This window comes from Filicampus tigris, chromosome 17, assembly GCF_054856515.1.
Source record: "Filicampus tigris isolate MCC_2025a chromosome 17, RoL_Ftig_1.0, whole genome shotgun sequence".
NCBI classification, from domain to species: Eukaryota; Metazoa; Chordata; class Actinopteri; order Syngnathiformes; family Syngnathidae; genus Filicampus; species Filicampus tigris.
In genome coordinates, this window is record NC_141233.1 from 5,095,490 (window position 1) to 5,117,038 (window position 21,549).

Below are 21,549 nucleotides of genomic sequence, written 5' to 3' on the forward strand. Positions count from 1 at the left end.
CATGGAGACTTGTTAGGTCCCCCCCATGGTCCAGAACACCAGTTCATGCTGCATAACCTTTTCAGATCTCGACTTTTCCTTTCTGCATGTCAATGGTGGTCCCCCCAAGAGTATGCCAGTGATAGACCCACCTTGACACAGGAGTCTGAAGGATTAGTCAAACACAATACACAAGACACACTGATTTGATCAAGATGGATGATTGACTACAGTCAGTTAAAATGAGACACAAGATGAGATGAAAACTGCACCCATCTCTCTTTAAACAATAAAAAGTTGGAGCTCTGCTTCATATATTTCTGGAACGTTTCGCACTGATGATTATGTCAAAAAAGAATAAAAGTGCACTATATATTGAAAAATGCAGTGTTGTAGAATGCAATTTTTAAATTGCAAAGACTTGGTCCGTAGACGCACGCAACCCCCCCCCCCCACACACCTGCATATATATATATATATATATATATATATATATATATATATATATATATATATATATATATATAAATAATCAGGGCTGTCGAGATAAAATACTGAGATTAATTATGATCTATAATCTATAGTCTATATATATATATATATATATATATATATAAAATAATCAGGGCTGTCGAGATAAAATACTGAGATTAATTATGATCTATAATCTATAGTCTATATATATATATATATATATATATATATATATCTATAGTCTATATATATATATATATATATATATATATATATATATATATATTACGCCACACTTGCTTGATAAAAATTGGTGAAGTTTTCATAGTGAACACTGAGAAGACTGTAAGTCAGAGTGTTTAGTAAGTTAACAACTCTAACTGAAGAAGATAAAGTAATGGTCTGTCATATTAATTCATGGTTCATTTGCCTTTGTTTTAGCATAACCTAGCCTTCAGTATAAGACAGTCGGACAGTATAATTGTTTATTGTAATGCAGATTAATTTATTGCTTGTGTTTGTGAAAAAAATAAAAGTGTAAGGAACTTGAAAAAAATAAGCACACATTCAAAAACAAAAAAAAAACAGTTAGGCAGCCGCTAAGCATAAAAATGTCTGATAAGAGTCACAGCAGACAATGACTACAGTGCCCCACATGGTGAATCACAGCAATACAAAAGTCCTCATTGTTGTCACACGCGGCTACTAGCCAAAGTGTCAAATCACGACACAAATCTTTTTTTGTGATTAGATTTACGACGAATTGCCCAGCCCCCTTTTGGGGCGTGGCGTATGTTATGTTTTCGGTCTCAGCGGTATACGTCACAAGCGTGGTAATATTGCTTGCTGTCTAAAACGGCGACCGATCACCACCAAAACGCAAATTCACATTACTACTCTTGTCCACTTCAACCTGTGAAAGTATAAAAGTGTTCTGCACACTAGTTTGGATTTATTGACATAAAACGTGAGCTCATCATGATCACCTCCACAAAATCCAAAATACCGTGGCGTTTCTCCTCTTACACAGGCTGAAGCGGACAAGAGCATGAATGCGCACACGAACCCCAACTGCTTATATTTCGGACATTTAGCTACGCTAAACTCGTGTCAACTCTCGGGAGGCAGACGGCGATTGGCCAGCGGGCAAGCAGTCAGGCAAGCATGGATCTTTATCCCCTCCCCTTCCCAGCTAACAGTAGGATAACAGTACAGCTAATAGCAACAACTAGCTTCAGGCCGTTAAAACAAAAAGGCGTTAGCACAACAACATTAGCACCTTACTGTCCGTTCAGCATGCGTCGATCTTCATGTCGCGGTGTTGCCTCCCAAGTAGCCGCATGCATTGTCCCGACACCGCTTGCAGCTTTAGCGTGAGTGAAGCGGCGTGAGAGTGAGGTAAGACCTCATCAAGCAAGCGTCAATGTTCAGCGAACAAAAAGTTCCAGCGAGAGGAGGCTGACTGACTCCACAGCCGAGTGTGGCCGCATTGGAACGCACCATTTCGGCTTTTACGTTCCAAATTGGACAGCATGTTGTAGGTCGAAAAGGCTGTGGTCATTCCTCATCCAAATAAATGTGCACGTCTATTCCCACTTCAGTCTCTGTAAATATCCTGACTGGTGTTTAATGCCTTGCCCGTCCTAACCGTGATCAGCAAAGAAGCAGTGTTTTTTTAAATTTTTGTTTGTTTGTTTTTTTTAAGCAAAGAAGCAGTGTGCTCTCGTTCCAGCATAAATCTATGTAGCTCTGCTCACATCCACATTTCCTCATCCTCATATAAATCAGCCACGGAGAGGTTAATCCTTTTGATGCTCTTGATATGTTGGAGTGGGCATTAGTAGGGATGTCCACATAAATTTTGGTGACAATTGATCACAGTTTTTGGACGTTATAAGCAATGAAAGTACAATGATTTCCAATGGAGAGTTTGTAATTGCTCCCTACAGTGACACCGACTGAACAAGGATAGAACGGTTGGGGACACGGCCATTTTCCTCATTAACAAGAGCCGTTATTCATGGAGTCACTTATTTCCTAATTTCTACCAAATTTATTGATAAAATAGAAAATGACAACTCTTTTCATTTTCCCGATCAAAAAATATATAAAATGAACTTGTTAGTGAAAACATGGCCATCCCGGCCCAACCATCCCTTTAAACATACACAAGAAGGTGATTGCGATGGGAGACTCTGAGGAGCTAAGCAAGAGAAATGTTTGCAAGCACCAATATGGCTTTCTTCTAATCATTTTGAGGTATTTGGCAATTTGAAATGTAGTAAAAAAAAAAAAATTAAAAAAAAACTTTAAAAAAAAATCAACTTATGATTACTTAACAGAACACAAGTACATTTTCTTCCTTAAAAGGCCATCAAATAGTATTTCGGGGCCAGGCCCACCAAGCTTTATATTTTTTGTTTTTTAATGTGGCTAAAAGGCAGACAAAACATGAAAAGCCCGTGGTGTGTGACTGTTTCAGATGTTGATCAAAGCTGTATTGCTTTGGACTTTGCAGTACATTTCCTGACCGTAGCGATGACTGTGCACGCACGGACGCTCTTGAAGAGGAGACAAGTACATTATTCACAGGATGCAAGTCTGATCAGACGCAGCGTTCCATCCACCATGGCTCTATCAGCACAAAAGGCTTATGAGGAGGCTTTCGTTGTGAATTTCTGTCAGTTCAAAGCAAAATTATCTTCATTTTTATCAAGGCACTGCTGACAGAAGATTTTCAGATGATTACCTTACATGTTGTACACATGGGGCTTTTTAAAAAATCCCATATGCTGTAAACATGTTGCCACACCACATGATGCAGTACATCTCAAATTTTCTCTTGTTATTTGAGAAAAACATGTTAGATTGAGCTACTTCCCGCAGAAAACAACACTTGTTTGTAACTTAAAACTGTTGAAAATGTTTGTTGACAGTTATGGAGGGTTTGTGGGATAAAATGTCAGATCCAAATCGCTCATGAGTAAAAATTTTTCAGGAAGTTTTCCATATTAAGCAAAATTCCACAGCTGGTGATAGATAAGAGATAAATGAAATGCTTACGGGACATTGTGACGCATTAATCTATCCAGATGCTAGGATGTCAATTAATCACTGGAAAAACAACAACACTGAAACTGGTCAAAACACATCCATCCATCCATGATCAGAACCACAAGTATGTCATAACAGGCTAATTCAGGCATATTTACATGTAGTTGTGCGTTAATATGCAGTGTCCCTGTTAAATAAATAAATTACAAAATAATATGACAACATGGAAACAATTTCAAACACACACTGTTTACTCTCTCTCTCTCTCTCTGTCTCTCTCTCTCTCTCTTTATATATACATATATATATATATATATATATATATACATATATATATATATATATATATATATATATACATATATATATATATATATATATATATATATATATATATATATATATATATATATATATATATGTATATACATATATATATATATATATATATATATATATATATATATATATATATATATATATATATATATATCATCGGCCAATCAAGGAGCAGGAAGATGCCTGTCCCGTAAAAATGAATTACAGGGTCAAAAGTCCAAGGATCTTTGGTCACTAAAAAAACCAAAGCTTGGTTCATTGCTTTGCTTAGATCAAAACTACAACTAGGTTAAAGTGTATGAAAACATCAACCGCAAAACAACACAAGTAAAACAAAATGTAATTAAAATGATGTGCCATTCTGCCACCAAAATGTGCTTATGTTGAATTCTGTTTTAAAATTCAATTATCAAACAGTCGCATAACAAAAGTATAGTGCATGTAAAGATTTAAAAATGAAAACATTAGAAATCTTTCAAAAACATTCAATATCGAAATGAATTTGAAATGTTGTACAAGCTACAACAAAAGATGAAATCCCACAATTAATTGAAGTAAATGAATCTAAACTGAAGTATGAATTGCTCGAAAATGAAAAGGGACTGCTTGAAAACTAACGGCTACGTTTCTGTGAGCGCGTGCGCGTGTGCGTGTTATCTTAATGAAATGATCATGTGCGAGGTAGGTGGATGCGCCTGCAATGTGTACAAAGTGCAAACCATTTTCCAGCACCTGCATGTAATCCGACACACAACGAAGCTCCCGTCTAAAGGGTTAAATTTGAATGGCGGGCGCCCATTCATAAGATGATTTGCGGGTAAGGGTGAGAGCGGCATGATCAAAGGTGTGGCAGATGGCTCATTGGTGGAAAGAGTGAAACTCCTTGTAGAACCAAAGCAGGAAGTGAGTCAGAGTGGAAATGTCAATAACCAATCAACTGTCACTTCAACATGGCATCTCAATGAACAGTAACTATGCACCACTGTATATCATATTACAACTTCACACTTGTACAATATGTGGATACCATCAATATAAACGGAATATTCTAATCCATCGGTCAAGATAGATAGATACACTTTATTTATACAGCTTTGAAAATAAAATGTTATGTTGTCTGTTGTAGTCTGCATTTGTGTAGGAGTGTCCCGCGTCAGATCGCAAGTGGTTACTAAGATTTTGGAGTCTCATGTAACAATTTCAGGTAACTGGACACAGGCCTCAATATGGTCAAGTACAGTTGTAGCTCACGATAAGAAACATATTGTTGAATTGAGACCTGTCCGACAGGCAACATTTCAGATGCAGCTATTGTATTAGCCATCGTTATATTGAACAATTGTGCTAAACTTCAATGAGACATCAAATATTGACTGAAGCACAAAGCAAATGCAAGAAATGCCAAATTACAAAGAACACACCACTGCACTGCCTGCCTGTGTGTGCGCGCGTGTGTGTTTGTGTGTGCATGAGCGCAAGTCACTCCCACCCACAGGTGTGTCAAAGGCAGTTTCCAAGCTGCTGCCCCTGGCATTTCTTCAAGGATATCAGTCATAGCAACAACGAGCCCCCACAGCCAGTATCAAGGCTACAATTTGATTGTGTGAAACCTCATTTTCACTCATCTAGAGCTGTGTGTGTGTGTGTGTGTGTGTGTGTGTGGCCTGGGGGGGGGGGGGGGTCTAAGGGGGATTTTACCCTATTTTGCATTTCTGTTGAAATGATTTCAGTTTCACTAATTTCAGAAGAACCTGTGACAGATGGCTTCATGCAACATAACACAAATAGTCGAGACAAGTCAGTCATCCACGATACACAAAATTATTCCTTTGCTTCAAAGAGTCTCTGACCACTGTGCTCACGCACAACCGCCTCTGACAGGAAGGCCCTTACCAGAAAAAGGTCACACCAAGGCATTCCATCAGCGCACAAAGAGACACAGCCCGTTTTTTTTTTTTTTTTTTTTTTTTTTCAGGGGCTGACGCTTCCCCAGAGAAGAAGTAGATAAAATAGCATCAGCAATGTATCGTGAGAGATAAAACAGAGCTGAGGCCTCCGCTAAAGAAGCCGAGACTATCTTATCCTGTAAAGCAGCCAGAAAATGTTCAGTAATTCGGTGGAAAAATCCAAGTCATCAATCACCTAGCACACTATTACGGCGCCAAAGAAGAACGGAATACGACAAAGACTTTTAAACTTCAAGACCTGCTTACAATAAAGCAAAAAGTCATTTCACAGGATCACAATATTCACTTCAAAGCCGCTCCTTACCCTGTATGACCTTTACTGGTTCCAAAGAAGAGGAGGAATGTAAATTACCCGAATGCCACACACACCGTACCTCAAAAGGTCCCTCGACTGTAACGTTGGTCACCTGACAAGGTACTTTTTGGCAAGCACATACGCGTACAAACATACAAACACACTCACCATTAGCGGGGAAGGCTGACTTACTCGAAAATGTGATGATCACAATCCATTACTGCATGGTACACACACACACACACAATTAGCAAGTCAAAAGATGAGGGGAACCATGAGGTCATTAGTTGTATCATCCATTGATTTCCTACCACAGGCACATCCACGCACGGCTTGCGAAACCAGGACGGCTTGATCTCTTTGAAACCATGATGACGCCCTTTTGTCCAGCCAGCAAGAAGTAAAAGCTTTGGGATGTATGACACACCGCTGACACTACACTGGTGTAAACACATCGGCAGTATATCATGTCACAGTTTGTCCATACTTGTGTGAAAAGGATGGATAGCGAGTGTAGTGCGCGATGTGTCACTGCTGCAGAGGGGGTCTGGAGGCCAACTCCTGTCTGCTCTGATTCCTGCTTAGTCACTGGGCCAGTCGGGACAGAAAGGCGACCAGTCACCATGATGTCTAACACGGGTTTTGTTCAGAGTCGAAGTCAACCCAAACATTTTTTTTTTCCAGAATATGCTCTATGCAGGCCCACTGGTTGAAATACGGCATTCTGATTAATATTGTGTTTGAGGAATATAAGTTAAGCAGCAAAATGCACCCATTTTAGCCATCTTTAGGGGCGGCCATTTTGTCACTTCTGTCGACTGAAAATTACATCACAGCCGCTCAGGTAATGATCAATCACGGCTCACCTGTTTTCTGAAGCTGAGCCATGATTGGGTGTTATCTGAGCCCTGAGCAACTGTGGTGTCATCTTCAGTCGACAGAAGTGACAAAATGGCCGCTAGCTAAAAACGGGTAGATTTCTCATATTCCACAAACCCAATATTAATCAGAATGTTTAGACTAGTGGGCCTGCATAGAACATATTCTGGAAAAAAATCAGTTTGGGTTGACTTCTTCTTTAAGAAAGCAAAACACAAAAAAATAACAAATCCTTCACATGCAGAGTTGTTTGAGGTTGTTGACTCTAAATATGCATACAAAGTGTTTTGACACGAACAGCGAGGTTGGCGGGAGACATGCCGGTTAGAGAAACCTTAGCCCTTGGCTAGTTTGTCGTTGCAGAGTCAAGTTGTGCAAAAAATGAGCCATTTAAACCCGCAGGATCTTATTTTAAATTCTAGTCCAGAACCCAGTGTTTCCAGGGATACTAAATATATACTGACGAATTACAGGGACAAGTGTATTAAATGACATACAAGACATCAAGAATTTTCCATTTTATGTAATGATAGCGCCATACAAAAATGCCCTGTTTGATCGGAATATTTACATAAATATGGGGCCCCATGGCCAACAAAATAATAGCACTGATTCCTACGACAGTAGTCAAAGTGGATATATTTTCCGAATGGAATGTGACAGCAAAAAGAAGCTGAAACTGACCCCCACAATTGGCTTCTGAGCTTGGTGGCAGTAATGTTGAATTACACACTGTATACACTCAAAGACAAATGCATATTTATTGAAGATAGTAAATAAAGAGGAGAAGCTGGAAAAGGTCATGTGTAGCAAATTTCCATCACACTCCAGGGCAGTATGATCGCTGACACTATAATTTGATAAAAATAACTATAAACGCACAAAACCCAGTGGAACATCACTTCCATCGTTCTGCAACATGATCATGTAAATAATGTGCCGAGTGGCGATATTTCTGCACTATATTTGTTTTATTGATTTATTCATGATTCATTCTATCACTCTGTGTGTGTGTGTGTGTGTGTGTGTGTGGGTGTGTGTGTGTTCAATGTGCTCAAAGCGTCTGTTAACATTTGTTAAGCCAAAACATTAAATTATTTGTTTGGGTAATTCTTGTTCCAGGAAAAAAAAACTCAGCTAAGCAGAACATCTTAGCATTAATTAATTTGAATTATGTGAAAGTAAAGTGTCGTTATTTCATTTCTTTGTTCACTCGTTGTTCCCACAGCTGTAACCATGTTTCTTCTGTAAATGCTTCAAATCAATATCTTCAGTGTACAGGAATCAAATCAGTTCACACAAGACAACTTTGCTCCGTTTAACATCCACACTACCATTAATACCATACAGAGGAAATTTGTTCTGAAAGAATGTCAAACTATTATGTGATATTTTGACTGCCACTATTCATTAATTGGTAACATTAGTAAACGGCTTTGTAGACAACCTTTTACTTTCTTAATCTCACTGGGGATTTCCACAAAACAATATTTTGTTAGCGCAAACAAAATACATTGATCCACCTTCACAATGGACTCAAAAAGATGAACAGGCATATATAGTCACAGCGTAATATCAGGTTTTTTGGGGGAGCAAGAAGGAATTTGGAGTACCTGTCGAACCCTCACAAAGATAGGAAGAACATGCAAACTCCAGAAAGAAAAAGCCAGAGTCAAAATTAAGACCAGAGCCAAGAGTCAGACCCAGTTTGGAACCACAACATTTGTGCTGTCAGGCAGCAGTGAAAACAATGTGTGACCGTACCGTTATACGACGGAAGGATTCAAAAACCCAATGCAAGATTTTAATTCCCCAAAGTCCAGGCCTCAGAGAAAGTAACATGCATATATGTCATTGTGAATTTATCATCAATTTTTTAATATATGTTGATAACGGGTCTAAATTTAGAAGGGGAGAAAAAACGGTTTATTGTTACTGTATCAAATCGTACCAAGAAGTTAATCAAACATTCTTTTGTTAACCAGAATTCTCGTTTCAGGTATATATGTGTCACAAATACTGAGTATAAACAAACCTTAAGGCAGCATCACATCCTCGTTTGTTATCAATTTGAAGATCAAATATGCCGCTGATCGTACTTTTGCTGTCAGGATAAACCTTGATTTTTTTTTTTTCTTTTAAAGGACTTTTTAGACTTGCTTTAATTTGATTCAATTCATTGTTTGACATGACTGATACACTATGATTGTTATTGAAACTAATGGCCAGCTAATATTCAAGTATACAAATAATACATTTTATTTCAAAAATAACAAATTAAGAATCCAGAGAAACCGCTAAAATGCTCTGTGCCAGAAAACAATCTTTAGCCATCATAAAATCTTTATATTCAGTATAGAAATTGTTTTCATTAAAACAGACAAGCTACATTTTTTTCAACATCTGTATACAGGAGTTGAAAAAAAATATACTACTGTAACTGAACATCCTGGACAGAAAAGTATGTAATGCTTACCCACTTAGCAGTTATTTCAATTTCCGATTCCAGGGTAGTATAAACAATTTTTGGCTTACCACTACCAGTGGCATTTTGAATATGTACAGTCCCGAAAATATGACTGCACTTGCCTGAAAGCAGTTTTAAACTGTTCCTTGGCAAACCATTTTATGCTGGATTCACACTGCGTTGTTCAAGTGGCACAATTGAGATATTTTGTTCTCAAGTGCAACGTCCAATCCCACTGAAGGACGAACATTATCGACGACGATAGAAAAATGCCCGTTCATGTCAGTTCGTCAGGGTTTGTTTGTTCAAGGTCGCAAATGTTCGCCAAATGGTCGTCAAATTTGACCATTTTAGTCATTTCGAAATTTTGGAGAACTTTATTTGCTGGCGAAAACTACATGGAGCTGTTTGTAAGTTTTCATTTAACTTTTGAAGACATGCTGATGACCCTGGGAGCTCCGTTTTTGTTAGGATTTTACAAGAAATACAAGAATATTTGTTGACCAAGGTAAAGTCGTTCAAATCTTTCTTGAGGATTATTATGCAACAAGTGAAGCCTCTCGACACCTTTACAGTAATTAGTAATTAAATTATGTAATTTTAATACAATTGACCTTTTCAACCATTTATCTTCTCACATATTTGTTGATCAAAATTGCCACTTGTGACACTCTTCGCTTTATATATTTTGTGTTATAAAATATCAAACATCGAAGCTCAAGTTGCTTCACTTATAATAAGAATTGTTATCACTAAAGTTGGACAAGGAGTGGCTGAGCATGCTACACCGAGCAAGAGAGAACAGATGAAGACATTGTTAATCGCTAAAATAATGTCATTTTGACAAGCACCAGAAAAAGTTTTACAGAACACTTTTCACTGAAGTCTGCCGGGGTACCCTTCCACCCTCCGTCCATCCGCCTTTTTGTCCGGCCGGAACAAATAGTAATCGCCAAGCCTCACCGCCAAAATAGACGATAGACATGACGGAAAAAATGGCCATTCCGACTTTTCAGCCCGCAGCCTCTAGCATGAAATGAATAATGGGTGACCCGTCAGTAGCGTTGACCACAGTACAAAACACGTTAAAAAAAAAAGCTGTTTTATATTTCACCACCAAATGGCAGCAGACCTATGGCTGCCCCCTCAGATATACGGTCCGAGCTCGCTCTGTCTCTCCGACACACCATTCTCATAGTTGTTTTAGGTGTCAGGGTGAATGCGTTGCTTCATGACCTTCTGTGTGGACTTTCCAGCCCATTTCTAAAATAGAGACTGTTGTGAAGAAAAAGAAAGTTGACGGCGAGGGCCGTTGCTTGCAGGACAAGTGGAAATTGTCATATATTTTCGCTGAAATACAAAAACAACTACGTCTGCCGAGTTCGCTAAGACAACGTGGATGTTTTCAAGAAATCCTACAGTAATCATTTTTAATGTTTCGATGGCATGACGTAATTTTCTGTCATCTTTCAGAAAATGGATGGATTGATTGATTTTAAATGTCACTGTACATAGTGAAGCTTGATTTGGAAAAAAGACAAAACATGAACGATAGGTGGCGGGGATAGATGAATGAGATCTGTGGACATATTTCATTGCCAGCAGTTATAGTTCATTCTGTTCTGTATTTAGAGTATCAAGGGTAGCCGCTAACGTTATATGTTGCTACACCGAACACCGGTCGTACACGGATCACTCCGTCCTTTTCCACACTGAGATGTCTCCACGCAAGACATTGCAGCGCATATAAAGAGAATGAGAGGAGCCGCTTTGATTGGCGGAAAATCAAGTTGGCTGTGCTCACCACCACAAGGGTGCAAACCGTCCTTTTTTAAAAATTCTTCGGCTTGCGCGCATCTGCGAAAATACAAACACCCGGTTCAAAGTGCCTCTATGCAGAGTCACGCCAAGCATAATGCTGGATTTGCACTAGTTACAAAAATAAGAGGCCAAGGAGATAAAATTCCTGCTTTTTTTCCTAGGGCTGGATAATTACGGGAAAATAATACAGTAATCACAATCGGGGGCGCAGCGTAGGTATCAGCACAGAGGGGGCGGAGCATTCTCGCTGGGTCCTTATGAAAGTAAAACAAACAGACGTATTGGGCATCACCCGACTTACAGTAAGTTCATGTTGATGACATACAGATGTAGATATGTCTTTTTGAACACATTTGGTTGACCTCAGGCTTGGACTCAGGGATTTTGCATGATTCATCGACTCAAAGTAATACTTTTTAAGACACTTGAAAACCATTATAAACAGAATGTAAGACCTATACCAGCAGATATTTAAAAAAAATAATGCAGTCAATAAGTTATCTATTGCTTGAAGAAATGGCGTCTGCTATTTTATTTACAAACCAAACATTTATTGTAAAATCTGGAATGATTTTGCTTTTTTTGTGATTCTGAACTAATATTTTCATTGTATTTGCTTTAACTGTGGAAACTACAGACATGAACGCGTTAGTTAAGAATACACACGACATACCTTGCAATGGGAATGCCTCTTGCCTTTAAACCTGTCTGTTCTAACAATTAATATTTGTTGCCATACTTTTGGGGTGAAAATAATACAAGTGAGATGCCAAAAGGCACTCAATATAATAAAAACAGTTGATAAGTAGCTGGCTGGGTTCTTTGCTTGATGGGCTTGTATAGTCAACAAAGAATTAAGACCCGTTTAAAATCATTTGAGACGTAGAACACATTATTTAGTGAATTTAAGACTTTAAGACACAACAGGACCGCTACAGCTGCTTGTTTTTCTTTGCTGTTGTTTTTTCAAGAACAAATGTAAAAAATAGATGTGGAAAAATGCACCTGTATTGTCTACTATTTCAACATAATAAATATTTCTACAGTTCACACATAGTAAGTAATGTGCACCTAAACTTTTTTTGCAGCAGTATCTATTCATCATAGGACCCCATTTTTACAGTGATGAATACAGTAAACTGTATTTGTTCGGACAGAATTCCTTATCCACTTCAATATTTTAAAATACTACATATCCAGTACAATGACACCTGAGCGATTGTAATGAAAAAGTTAAATCAATTTCACACTCAACAGAAGACTTATATGTGGCTTTTTTGGCGCAAAACCATTACATTTTATTTATTTATTTATTTATTTATTTTATTTTATTTTTTTGTCAATAGGTTGTGGTAGAGTCAAGCCAACATTTGAAGGACTACTATCACAGTGATCCCTCATTTATTGCGGTTAATGGGGACCAGAACCCGGCGCCATAGGTGAAAAAACGCGAAGTACAGTCAGACTTATTATTATTATTATTTAATATCTTATTTATTTTAAAGTTTTATATTGGGGGGATTATAAGATCTGTTACGCTGTTGCGAACCCCAGACATGGTTCCCATACTTATAAATACTTGTTATACAATAAATGTAACTTTAAAAATGAAAAATGAAGAATAAATACCAAGCGGGTTGTGAGAGGAATTGCGCTTCAACCGTGGCAGCGGGCGATTACGACGGAACGTTCGCTAATAACTACGTTAAAGTTTGAATTTTTATCACAAAATTGACTTACCTTAACTAGAATGCTGTAGTGCATTTTATCCAAAAGGTACAATCCTGCACTTTTAAACGCTCGTCGTCGTCGTGCAAAGCGATAGTAAAAGTTCTTCTTCGTTGCCTCCCTAAGAGACGAAGAAGTCGTTGCCTCCTACTTTTTTTTAAAACGAAGAAGAAGCACGGTCCCGGGAGGCAATCATGCCGTAACTTTATCTTTGCACAACAACATCAACAAGGTCCTTTGGATAAAATGCAACGCGGGATTGTAGTTAAGGTAAGCCGTTTTAAGACAACCGAAGACAAAACTAACAAACACTTTCACACTTTATTTGCCGATGTCTCATCGATTTTGCTGATGTGCTTTACTGACGAAGCTAAAAAAGATCAAATCCATATCCAACGAATTCACGTGAGTCATTTATGCACACGCGTACACACACACACACACACACACACACACCCACAATGAAGTATCACATCTATATTTTGTTGAAATGACAATGTGGTTGTCACGCTGCTAGAGCTATTCAAAACCACTGACACAAGGGAAAAGGCATAAAAAACATGCCACACGGTCACAAAAGTTCCATTAAGTATTACGTTTCTGAGACGCGTATCAGATTCAACTCTGCCACACCTCACACCCATCACAAGAGCCCAAGAAAAAGTGCATTTCCGTGACATCACCCATTCACATGGCATTTAATGAGAAGAGAAGGCGGAGCAAATGCAGAACAAAAACATTTCCTTCCAGACTCGTGAGAATACACCTGAGACAGGTACAAAGCCACACCAAACCACACTTTCAAGCCCTGAGATGGCACGACTGACGGATGTGGACACACACAGACACACATAAACACCTAAAGGCAAAAATAAGAATAAGTCTACATCCATTAAGGAGAACGTCACCTGCTTGCGAGTGAACTTGATATTTGTGCTGATAATAGTGAGCAGAGCAGTTGTCAGTTGAGAATCAAAACCCGAGCGTGAGGAAAAATGAACACAAGCAGCTACTGGTAAAATCGGGGCCCGCCAGACATCCCGGAGAGCCGGGTGAAGTTTTTCTTTCCACGAAGCAGAGAGGGACACACCTCAGGCCGAGGGGCCTCTGGGTGTAATCTGGTGCATGGCAAGCCCTCCTTGCCTCCTCCTTGCCCCCATCACTCCTTCTCTTTCTCCATCACCTCCCACAAACAATGCTCCTCCGCTCTCATTGATGGGGTTTCCCCCCCCTCCACCCACCTCCCCCATACTCAGGACCAGGACAATGTCTTCTGCCTATGATAAGGAACAAGGCCAAACAGACCAATATGCTCAACGTTGAACTCTTTCTCAACCTGCAACAATGAGCTAAGTCCACCCAAAAAACACAGTTGAGCCCCTGATGGTAATCAGACATCCTGCAAATACCTTCCGAATAACCCAGGATTAGATCTATGAAGTCAATTTGTCTTTATCAGCACTTTCTTTAAAGGGTGAGTTTGTACAATTATATTTCATTCCTTGACGTTTGCGAACGGCAAAAGTGAGTGGAGTGTGAACGGTGCAGTGAGCAACGCGATGGGGCAGCTGCATGCTACAAGCACAAAATGGCTGCCTCCTCACGCTCTACTTCGACTGCACAAAATGGCAACCCTTCAACAGCTCACTACGCCACAGAGGTGCAGTGGTCAAGTGGGAGTCATTATTTAACCCCTAACTACCGCTACCACATCATTTCATACGTATGCAAATCTAAAACTGAACAGAATATGTGCTTGCGCAATACAAATGATGATTGGCAAGTACAGAAGTAGATAAATGAAGTAATGGGATTGTGTTGAGATGTTATGGTCAAATCTTCCATTATTTAAATTGAAGGTCACTTGCCAAGTAGAATGAGGAAAATACCCAGCTTCCTTTTCAGTGTCAAGCCTATTTCATTGTACAATAAGCACTTATAGGCTTCACATTTTATGGTAATAAAGACACTTTTTTTTACTAATTAGCTTTTTTTTTTCCTATTAACCAAATACATTTTTCAGAGCAAATCAGGACCTAGAATATGAACCTGCCATTTTGATACACAACATAATTAAGGTGATAAGAAGGCAAAGAACATTTTCCTAACCTTCTGGACGACTTTGGACGTGGTTGCTTCAATTTGCAGGCCAAAAGCCCTGAGAAGGAGAAAATGGGGAAATGTGAGTATATTTTATGTTTTGCATTAATATATTAAGATATTTTGATGCTGTTGCTTCTGATCACAAAATGTACTTCATCATAGTGTATATTATTTTCATATGGTCTTTAAAATAACTTGTGTTGCGGAGAATATATGTAAAGGAATCAATTAAATCCTTTTCCAGCTAGCAAACTTGGAATATTAAGGTATTCTAGCGTTAAGTTTATTTATTTAATTTAAATAAATTGTTTTCATACACTGGTTTCATAAATAACACATCTAGAGAACATTTCAGGAAATTGGGACTAATTCAAGAAAACATCTTTTCAAAGATCAGTTAGCTGAAAATGTTTTGTTTAGTTTACTTTAGTTTAATTTAGTCAAATCAGAAGTCAGCACAACACAATCCCCACAAAACACCAAACAAAGACCAAAAAGTGTAGATTGCCACCAACTCCCTACTCCACCATTTTTTTGTTTTTTTGAAGATTAAATCTTCTAAGATGACCTTAAATCATTTCATTTTATTTCTAAAAACACTCACATATCACCATGAAACGAATAATTGTTGAAAAACTGAAAAGCTCACAGACTTCTTTCAATTTTCAACTAGAAATGAAAGTGATTTCTATTTCCAAATAGAAAAAATACAAAGAAACTAAAAGGTTAAAATCTGAAGTGCAGACAATGCAGATTGTAGATATATATAATTTTTAATAACTCCTTAATAACATTTTTAGCTTACTTTGATATAGCTTAGGACACTAAAATAAAGATTTTGAAAATGACAAACTAATTAAGATTTTTCCAAATGTTTCCACATTTTCCCATTTAAAGGTGTGTTAAGGAAACCTCAGAGGTGAAAATAACATCTTAATGAATGAATTTATAACAGAAAAAATAATTAACAATTCTTTTCCAGGAAGGGTAATCATTTAGTCAAATACTTAAATACAAAGTGTCAAGTTTAGTGCTGAATTGACACCAATCGAATACATTTTACAACATATTACAACAGTGGTTCCTAAAATAAATTATTATCCTTTAATATATTTTTTCAATTACCGATTTAGATTTTTAGCAATTTTAGAATGATCCAACTGGTTAACATGTTACGCTATTGTACCAGAATGATTAATTGTATTTATCACATATCTTTTTTACCTCCTGTGCCAATGCTTAATTGCAAAGTTGCGGGAATAAGACAAAAGACGTTTGTCATTCCACTGACTCACAAATTCTTCTTCTATGAAGTGCCCTATTCCTCCTGACAGCTTCACAAAGCCTCTTTTCACAGCAATGACACAGATCTTTCCCCAATATACCTTTTCTGGGAAGGGGAACCTTAATCTTTCTGGACTTTACTCATATTCGTTCTGGGAACACAGGGGACGCATGCAGAGGAAACTGCCAACATTCTTTATTTTTGGGGGGTGGACAATTCCATCAACACAAAGGTAAATAAAATGGCTAATTGAGCAAATGTTTTAAATTAAAATTGTCATTATTCTTTGTAGAAATAGCAGAGTACTTTCATAAATATCAAGGCCATTATTTAAGTTCATTGTATTACTGCCATTATGAATAAAATCATTTTAAAACCTGCAGCTCGGATAAGATTTTGTTGTAGCTGATTTGTAAAAAATACTATTTCTACAAAATAAATGTACAGTTCTAAATGATTTTTACTGCAAAATGAAATATAGGAAATTGATTTTCTGAATGTTTGAGTTAAGTTCTAATTAAAGTAGACCACCTCAAACTAAATACATACTGTATGTTGATGAGCTATTATAAAAAAAAAAAAATCCATTAAGAAATTTGGAAAAATATATATATAATGTATAAAAAATACTACTTTACGGACCTTAGTTTCTAAAGTTAAGTCTTCTTTTATGATAAGCCATTTATTTAAGCCATTTTTTAAAATTAAAAGTAAGATATACATAGAAGATTTTTAGCTCAGTTATATTTAATTGTAAATGATGTCGCGGATTTTCACTTGCTCTCTGCATAATTTTCAAATGGTTTTAAATTTGTACTTGTTGATTTAGAACATTCCAAAATGAACTCTGAATACTTTGTGGTGCTTGGCCTGAGATTATTGAATCTAAATAAATAAACATGTTTGCTGTTTTGCATATTCAACACCGCATCAACAAAGACACTATAAAAGGAAAAGATGAAAAAAATGTTTTATATATATATATATATATATATATATATATATATATATATATATATATATATATATATATATATATATAAAGGATAAGCAAAACAAATTACATTTGTTTTCTTTTGAAAAGAAGGCCTCAGCCTCCAAAGCATCATGTTAATTACAAAAAAAGGGAGTGAGAGGGGGCTGGCAATACATGATCTGACCTAATATGGTCAACAAAACCAGTACAGTGCTGATGACATCCTACACAGGGTGCAACCCAGCGGACAGGAAATCTGAGAGCCATGGGAGGTCGCCTAATAAGGTTATGGAGGGGGGAGCGAATGGACACGAGATCTGATTGGTTTGCGAATTGAATTTCAGCCTCCTCTCATGTCCAATCAAGACGCTTCCTCCTTCGACAAGCATGTCATTTGAATTTCAGCCTGTCCCCTTGCGCGTGGGCGTGAGCGCGTGTGCGCATGCATGTATGTTTGTGTGTTTGTGAGAGAGCAAGAAAGAGAGCGAGCTGTTCAGCCGAGGAGGGACTGAAAGTGTGCGGCCGGTTTGCTGCCGAACCAATGAGGACGCCGTCTGGCTCGGAAACACCTGACAGGCGCCGGTGCTGCGGTGTAGACAGAACCCTGCGGAACCAGTCTGTGTTATGGTGACACCATGTGCACCTCGTTTGTTTTCTGACACATGCGCCGTTGGCATTCAGTCCGGGACTTTTTTGGCTCATACCGAGCGCATGAATGTATGACCCCCGGTATGTCCATGTGGAGGTGATATGACTTTGTGACATTGTGATTTACTGGGAAGGAATTCTCCCTCGCTCTCTCTCTCGCTCTCTCTCCAGTTCTGGACCGGAGAGGCCCGTCTCTCTCTTTGGTGGCTGGGGTTCAGGCATGTGGTTGGTGGTTTTTAGAAAATCACCATCTTAGCCAGGCAGTTTGCCAAAGCCTGCCTAAAATCCCCCCACCCACACCCTGACACCCCATCAGCAGTAGCCTACGGGTTAGCAGTCACATCTGGCGAGAGCTTGTCAAGAGTGCAGTGTCATTAAAATGATCGAGGTTTTGGGTCAAGCTCGGAATACTGTAAGATGATGCGCTCAGCAAAATGGCAGTCGCCAAACAGAGAGGAGACACGTGGTGGACATAGTCAGTAATCATTTTTTCCAAGCTTACGATACAACTATCGGCCAGCAATTAATCATGTGAACAGATATCACATAATTTACAATGCCATTTTCTCTTTTCATAACTACAAGGCAATATTAACTTTGGACGATATGGGGAGTAGCAAGTCCCATATTAAATTTGTGAGTTCGCAGGAGAGGGATCATTACTTTTAATACGGTTTGAACAACTGCGTTGCCAAGTGACGATAGTTGATAAAAACAAAATCCCCAGGGAGGAATCCGAGTTTTATGAACCTGAAACAGCGGTAAGGAAAAGGATTCTTTATTCAAAAAGTGGCAGTTTATCATCTTCATGCATAAGATTCAAAATTGAATGCAACAAATAATGCAGGGTTGTTTTTGTTTTGAATCGCAACGGTTACATCATCAAAAATCATTTCGATAGAGCTGATTCAGGAGAATAACCGGTAACCGGTAACAAGACACTAGAATCCATGTGGAAAACGTAAGTGTCAGACAAGGAAAAATCTATGCATAGCCTATACACAAGTCAACACCCACACACATTTTCCTCGCTCTCTATGCCTTTTTTTTTTTTTTTTTCTCAATGAAAGTCTTTCACACAGAGGACACACGTCTCGGTTGCGTTCACCCGACACGAAGACGACAAAAGTTCATCTCATTAACTCCTGACAAGCCTGCGCCCGCTCTCTCTGGCGCAGGAAGTGGCGTGATTAAGTACTCATGACGCAATGTAATTGTCTGCCCCGTTTCCCCCCCAAAAAAAGAAAAGAAAATGAGAAGACCTATCACTCCCTCACACAAAAAATGTACCCCTGAGTCCACGTTGACAAATTCTTTAACAAGCTGTGGTTAAAAGGAAGCTGGTTTTACTCTGAGTCACCCCCCTCTTTTCAAACGGTTTACTGGAAATAAAGAGGGAGGAGGAGGGAGGGGGTACTTTCAGAGAAGTCACGTGACCGAGCTGGGCAAACCACAGCACAGTGAGCCTTTGAGTGCAGTAGGCCAGGGGGGGAGGCAGGCATACGCCCAGCGCAGATGGCCCTGATTTGAGTTACAGGAGATACAATCCTGGGAGTTGGCAATCAAGATTTCACAGCCTGTTAACCCTTTCATAACTGGACTTTAAAAAAAAAAAAAAAAAAAAAAAAAAGACTCAATACAGGAAATGACTTTATAATCGAGTATTCCTATTTCATATTCTTGACTCTCGCCATGAAAGGTTCCCAGACATGGCATCTGGGGATGTTGAGGAAGTCCAGAGTTCTTTTGTTCGGGGCTCCAAATTTTAGAGCGATTGATATAAGCGGCTGGAACCTTAACAAAAGGCATGACTTCACCATTCTTAAATAGCCGTCGTGAAAAAATAAACTAGACCACTGGGCATCACGCGGCATTCATGGCAGGAAGTTGGCACATGCGCGCAAACAGAAATACCACAGGGTTTAAGTCAAGATGCTGCCACCTAAAAACCACTCAGGCATTAACAGAAGGGACAAAGGCAACATCGAAAATCAGATCTGCTGCCACAGAGTGGGGAATGTGTATGAGGACACAAGGGAAGGTTGCTAATACACAAAAACGTCCCACTACTCTTAATCCAGATAAAAGGTTTTCTGTCCAAATCCACAATGGATGAATGCCTCTGTTCTCCCTTAAACGTAGCGGAAAAAGGTAACACGCGGAGTAGTGGTCCGGGATGTCCTTGGAAAAGATTGAAACCTCCGAGTAATGTAAATGCGCGACCAACTCATCCAGATGCTGTCCAATCACACGAGGAGAACACTTAACATAGGGCACGGGGCTGCCAGACATCATCAGGGAGCGAGTAATGCACAGTGGGAGATGAACGCAGTGCGTGAGAAAGAATAGGCGCATAGGAAGAGTGGGACAAAAAAAAAAAAAAAAGAATGAACGCGAGCAAGAGGGAGAGCGAGACAACGGGTGTGTTTTAAGACGGCAGCATGCGACGTCACTTCAAATCTGTTCTTGCTTGGATGCAGAAAGGGACGCAGACGCACGAGTGCTACCATATTGAAAGTCATTAAAAAAAAAAAAAAAAAACTCGTACACTTGGTGTCTCATTGTATGATGTATGCTTGTCATCGTTCGGATTAATAAAGCACAATTTTATTAGCAAAGTATGTCGGAGGTATGCCTGCCATGTTTTTGGAGCGAACTTGTTTTGGAGTGCATTTCTGTGGGTGCTTGCAATGACACAATGACACTCATTTTCTTGGTTTAACATTACATTAGGAACACAAATAAGCCTATTCTTAGATACTGTACTAAAACTGTCTGAAAGGGTGCTTGTTTGTATGAATTGCTGACTCGCCGCTTCAGCAATTACTAATTACTATTGAATGAATATAAAAAATATACACAGTATGACATATGTATACATATATGCATACATACATATATAGATCCATATATATATGTGCATATATATGTATAAGGGGTTGAACGTTTTTTTTTAAACCGTCAAATACGATCGGTTCAAGCATTTCGGTTTGATCCGAGTTCTTCCGTCGGTCTTTTCTGTGCAATTACTTTTTTTCTGCCTCTTGAGTACTAACCCAAGATGGCGGCATGATATGCGTCATAAAGACTTGAGTATTTTATGGAGAAGCATAGTCTTTTAAGCGACAACCAATATGGTTTCAGAGAAAAAAGATCCACCGCCGTGGCAATAACAAAACCCGTGGAAGAAATTGCTACTAGTGCAGACAAAAAAAGAAGATACTGTTGGGATTCTCAGAGACTTAAAAAAAAGCTTTTGACACTATAGATCATAATGTATTAATGGGAAAAATAGAGGGATATGGTATAAAAGGTTTGGCATACAAATGGATAAAAAGTTGCCTAGATGACACAAACGAGTATGTGCAGTTAAACAATATAAAATCGAACCAGTTGAAAATAACTCCCAGGGTTCCCCAAGGGTCTGTGCTTGGTCCTAAATTATTTATACTATATATAAATGGTATCTGTTGTGTCTGTAAAGTTTTTTAACAAGTTCTATATGCTGATGACACAACTTGTTCCGGAAAAATT

General features: G+C 38.5%; 1 long non-coding RNA gene across 1 annotated transcript in view; it reads right to left on the bottom strand.

Moving 5' to 3' along the window:
* LOC147132963 (uncharacterized) overlaps nucleotides 1-21,549 on the bottom strand; it is a 52,153-nt gene that overhangs the window by 14,104 nt on the left and 16,500 nt on the right. Inside the window, exon 3 of the long non-coding RNA XR_015081924.1 lies at nucleotides 15,113-15,161. This is a non-coding gene — a long non-coding RNA (uncharacterized LOC147132963). The remainder of the gene's footprint in view (nucleotides 1-15,112; nucleotides 15,162-21,549) is intronic.